This window comes from Lactuca serriola, chromosome 5, assembly GCF_051521515.1.
Source record: "Lactuca serriola cultivar US96UC23 chromosome 5, Lser_US96UC23_V15, whole genome shotgun sequence".
Taxonomy (NCBI): Eukaryota; Viridiplantae; Streptophyta; class Magnoliopsida; order Asterales; family Asteraceae; genus Lactuca; species Lactuca serriola.
Window position 1 is genome coordinate 178,771,945 of NC_136412.1, and position 5,638 is coordinate 178,777,582.

Here is a 5,638-nt window from a genome sequence, read left to right on the forward strand (position 1 = left end):
GAGATACGGGCCCTGCCCACACTCTACTACTATGAGATATGGGCTCTGCCAAAACTCACGTTCCTAACAACACATACAAGTATCACACAGACAACAAGTATAGAAATCCAATAACTTGACTGATATCTAGACTCAAATAAGAATGAGATACGGGTCCCGCCCACACTTAACTACTAACATATCACATATACGGGCCGACCTTGGCGCCTTAGACCCGTTCCTATTAGAAGTGGACTCATCTCACACTGCTGAAGTCCCGCTGAAAAAACCCTAGCTGTTGGATGGCACATTCCCGAATATGTCAATATCAAAATAACACCCAATTAATAATTGGGTTCCATTACATATACCCATAAGTCCATGCTTTGGGTAAAAGACTGCTTACCTTTATCTTGGCTTGATTCAAGCCTAAGACCCAATCCTAAGGCCCACAAGTCAACTATGATTCAAAGCCCAACATATGGACCAATTTTGAAAGTTGGGCCCAATCCTCTACATGGTCTTCCTTTAAGGCCCGAGAATTTAGTCCACTCCAAACATTTGACATTTTAATGGCCCAACATCATATAACCATCAAGGCCTAAACTATGGCCCATCTATGGCCTAATTTTCCAAATTAGGCCCAAAACCTCATATGGGCCTTACCCTAAAGCCCGTCTAAATATTCTAGTCCATATGATTGTCCTTGAATGGCCCATTATTGGCCTAATCACAAAAGCTCAATATAAAGGCCCAACTTAAGGTCCAAGTGAAATTAGGGTTTCACATAAAATGACAATTAGGGTTAAGTGTTTCTAAATTAACCCATTAAGGACTTAATCCATTAAGTCAACTACTCTATTAGATAAATCCTATGGTGTAATCGGGTTTAATACATAGTCCAATTCCAATGGCCCAAAATGTGGGTCCCGATAAGTCCAAGCCCATGATTCTAAAATTAGGGTTTTCTAAACCCTAATTAGGATTTCCACCCAATCATAGTCCATTAGGCCCAAAACTAAATATTTAGGCCTACTAGGGTTTTGCTAGTCGGGCACCACCTACTACCACCTCGGGTAGAGGTGGTCATCGGCGGCAGCCACCACCTTACGGTGGTGGTCATGGTTCTTTTCATTATTCTTTTTGCTAATTACAATTATTATGCTTAATCTCAAATAACACACACACACATACACTAAGCTCTACACACATAACCACCTTAGTGGTGGCCGGCGGTGGTATGTGGTGGCTGCCACCACCTCACGGTGGTGGTGGCCTTTTCTTAGTTTTTCAACCAAGAAAATCACACACTTAATAGAAATGACACACACACACATGAATCTTGGTTGGGAATGCACACAACCACCCACCTCACGGTGGCGCATGGAGGTTCGACAACATGAGCAACATTGTGCCCGGTGGTAACTGCAACGTCTCATGATGATAGCAACCACGTCACGGTGGTGGTGGCGGCGGTTCCTTTTGATTCCTAATTGAACGCAACAGCGACAGAGGATGGCGGTGGAACCGCTGGTGGCGGTAGAGCGGTGCAATATGGTATCCGACGGCTGGAGAGTCACGTATCGGCGACATAAGAGGTGGCGGATGAGGGCTTCACATGATAGTCAAGCTCCACTATGAAGACAATCGGCGAACAACAGACCTCGCAACCTTGCTCGTCGTATCTCTCCCGATTACGACGTCGGATCCGGGGTTTCTCGTCTTCGACGATAATGGGTGGAATGGTGGTGATCGAATCCGACCAGCGGTGGCCGGAGGTAGAATATGGAGAGGGTGACGGCTAGGGGTGTGCAAAAAAACCGCAAAACCGAAAAACCGAACCGATCCGGTCAATCCAAAACTGAAAAAACCGAAACCGAAAAAACCGAACCGTATTATATTATTTATATGTATATATATTATTTCTATTATGTAATATAATAAAGGAATATAGAGTTTAATTACAATTTTGTTACAGCCCATTCCAAATGGCCCAAATGGCACTCGATCTGTAGTCTAGTCTGTACTCATTCTCTCGCTTAGGGCAACAATTCAAGCAGCAAGCCAGCAAGTCAACAACAAATCAACGATCACACGATCATCGGCTAATTGGCCATCGTTCCTCAACCTTCGTTCGAACTTCCAGTCGTCCACTCACACCATTCTTCATCGTCTCGCTGGAATTCCACCATTGCCCTCGTCACTCGTCAGCGACGTCGTTGTTACAAGAGCTCGATCATCGTGAGTCAAAAAGACAGAAGCAGTCAGGACGGCTAGCTTACATCGACGTCGAAGCAGTCATCGGCCCCTTACTTGGTTCGATTTCTCATTTTTTCTTCGTCTAATTGTTCATACCTGCATCACAAATTGTTTCGTACCTGCATCACAAATTGTTCATACCTGCATCACAAATTGTTTGAAAAGGCAGGAGTAGTCAAATTGTTCACATTCTCGACATTATCCCTTCTGTTTTATCTTATTTCACAAACAACAAACCTTCAAAATCCTTAAGTCAAAGCTATGATTTATTGTTTAATACTCATGGATTTAAGTAATATTACTAAGGACGAGGTGACGAACATGGGTCTCATTTTGTCATTTGATCATATATCCCATATTTCACAAATTTTTGGTATCTGATTGAGTTATTGACTATCTGTTTACTGTTATAGTCTTATAGATTATGTATTGTATCAATGTATGCATGTATGCATGTAATCTGTATGGTATCTGAATTATGTCTATATTTGAACTCCAACAAAAAATAAATTTATTTCTGACTTGTTTGGGACCTATGACTTATTGATTTTCAGAAAAAAATGGCGTAGAGAAATGATGGCCGATTTTTTTTTACTAACTTGTTTGGCCAAATATATGATGAAGAAAAAGCGAAAAATTTGTGTGATCACATAGAGAAAGTATTGCGAGATTTGTATGCTCATTACTCACATGAAGTTGGAGTTATTAATGAAAATCGGTCAAGTAGCTCCGAAAATGTTGACGAAGAAATTGTTATTATGTTGATGATGATCCGAAAACTTTTTTGAACAACCAATACATAAGATTGTTGGAAGAGAACTCAAGTGGTATAGGTAATTTACAAGCTATTTTTCTTTTATTTTCGTTATTTATACTTATATAATTGATTTTTTATTGTAATATTTTTTGATAATTATAGCTGCAAAGTGTGAATTGGATTGGTATTTGGGTGAGCAATGCAAGTCTTTGGACAATAAGTTTGATTTACTTGCTTGGTGGAAGAAAAATCAAGCAAGGTTTCCTGTCATCGCGGCAATTGCTAAGGATGTTTTGGAAATTCCCGCTTCAACTGTAGCCTCAGAATCTTCATTTAATACCGGGGGACGCGTTCTTGATGAATTTTGTTGCTCATTGATCCCCGAAACGGTGGACGCATTGATATGTTGTCAAAATTGGCTTAGGTCCAAAAATGTTCCTATTGATATTGAGGAAAGTTTTGAAGCTCTTGAAAATTATGGAGCTGGTATGACTTTGCTTTTCTAAGTTTTATAGTTTCATGTTTTATAAAATCTAATGTATAATTTTTTTTGTTTCAGAAGTGAAAGACTTGCCTCAAGCTATATCCGCCCTTACTGTGGATGATTAAAGTTTTAAGAAGGTAAAATTTTGTATTTAACTGTTTTTTTTGTGCTTTAAAGTGTTATTTATATGCAATTTTGTGCAATTTTTTTTTACAGATTTTATTGTTGCTTTCTACACATTTGATAGTTGTTTTGTGTGGTTTTTGAGCTGTTTTGTGCAGTTTTTTTTTGTGTTGTTTTGTGCAGTTTTTTAATGCTGTTTTTGTACAGTTTTTTTGGTGCTGTTTTGTGTAGTTTTTTAATGTTGTTTTGTGCAGATTTTTAGGGCTGTTTTGTGCAGTTTTTGATGCTGTTTTGTGCAGTTTTTGGTGTAATTTTGTGCAGTTTTTGTATTGTTTTATATGTGCTGTTTTTTTTGCTATTTGTACTAAAGGTTGTTTTTTTCTTTTGCAGGTTTGGTGCTGATTTTGAAATGATTTGTTGCTGTTTTTATGTTTTGTTCAAAGGATTATGGATGTTTGTTGTGTTCTCAAACTAGTGTTAAACACTTTTAAAATCTCTTGTTGAATTGTTTGTTTTTGATGACTTTGTTTTGATTTTTGAATGGATATTTTACAATTCACTTGAATGTAGTTTTTTTTTTATTAATTTTGTTTTTTATATTTAATTATTTCCTGGGTAACCGTGAACCGAACCGTGGTAACCCGCCTTCACACGGTTCGATTCGGTTCGGTTTTTTGTATAATACGATTCGGTTATGGTTAGTGCAAGTAAAGTACTCGCCCCGTGATCACGGTTCATAATTTTATTAATATCCGAGCCGAACCGCCCCGTGAACACCTGACAGCTGGTTAATAGCACTTAGGGTTAGGGTTGCGGATGAGTCGATGGGTTGTATACCCGTTCATACAACTTTAATCCATAATGACAAAATTGGCCCATCCTTCTCCATTTTCTTTAAGATTTAATCGATATTTACCCTTTAGCCCTTGATCCCGTAATTTCCTTTCATAATAAGTCCCAACATTACCAACCAGCCCCCCTAAGCCTTCAAATCTTTTCAGTTCAAGTCTATTAATTACCAAACGTACCCTGACTTCTGAAATCCTTTTCAAATTAAATCCAGAACTTATTCTTTTAACCCCCAACTTCTCAATTTGTAACAATTAACCCTCGAGATCAACACCTTGCTAGATCATTACAGATTTTAAGGCTACTATTAATTTAGTAATTTGCTCATTTATTTATTTAATAAACGAGGTGTTACAACTCTCCCCCGCTTAAATTAGATTTCGTCCTCAAAATCATTTCTTACCATTCCTTACATCCTAAACCACTCATGTGACCTGGCCACAATCCTAGGTACACCCTAGCTTTCCCCAGGGTGACCATGACCATCCTTCACAAGGCCTTAAAATCTGCAGATGAACGAATTCCTTGCAAGAAGATCACATCTACTCTGTCTGAAATATGTTGTCTCAAGATGATCTGAATCCCTGACAGACCACTCATACTGAATCATTATAGCTGAACCCCACAGTGGGTGACTTAGCATTACTCAACAATCTGTTACGCTTACCATACATGAAACCCTCAAATACCATTACTGCTGGAGACCTAAAACTGTTTGAAACACTGATCTGCCTCAAACACTGAACTACCTGAAACATTATGTAGCCACATAGGTGCTTCCCAAAATCCATCGAAACCTCCCTGGTCCCAGCTTATCTGAGATGCTGAAGTCCTGCCTGGTTGCTACGCCAAGAGCAATCTAATAGTCGCCCCATGCGACTTTTGAAAAAAAATCCTTATCTATCAATAGTTGCCACTAGTTATCATGCCACTGTGGCTCTAACAACCTTCTGATCTAACCGATCGGGTCCATGCATCGAATCCTGTCGTCATAAAGTCCAAGGCTAAAAGTGGTTTCTACATGACCAAAGGTAGCCTTATATCACAAACGACCCTAAGCAGTCCATTGCTTCCCCGATCTCATAATTGTAGTGGCGTTCCTATAGTATTATCGCTGGCTCAACCAGGTCTAATCCCTCTGAGGAAATCCAAAAACCAATCCATGGATTTGCCATGCCTTTATTGCT

General features: G+C 39.2%; 1 long non-coding RNA gene across 1 annotated transcript; it reads left to right on the forward strand.

Annotated features, from left to right (window-relative positions):
• Positions 1 to 1,985: 1,985 nt before the first annotated feature.
• LOC145051343 (uncharacterized) lies at positions 1,986 to 4,183 on the forward strand. Its single transcript, XR_013683553.1, has 5 exons — positions 1,986 to 2,295; positions 2,793 to 3,071; positions 3,158 to 3,481; positions 3,555 to 3,616; positions 3,993 to 4,183. It is a non-coding gene; the product is annotated as an uncharacterized LOC145051343 (long non-coding RNA).
• The last annotated feature ends 1,455 nt before the right edge of the window (positions 4,184 to 5,638 follow it).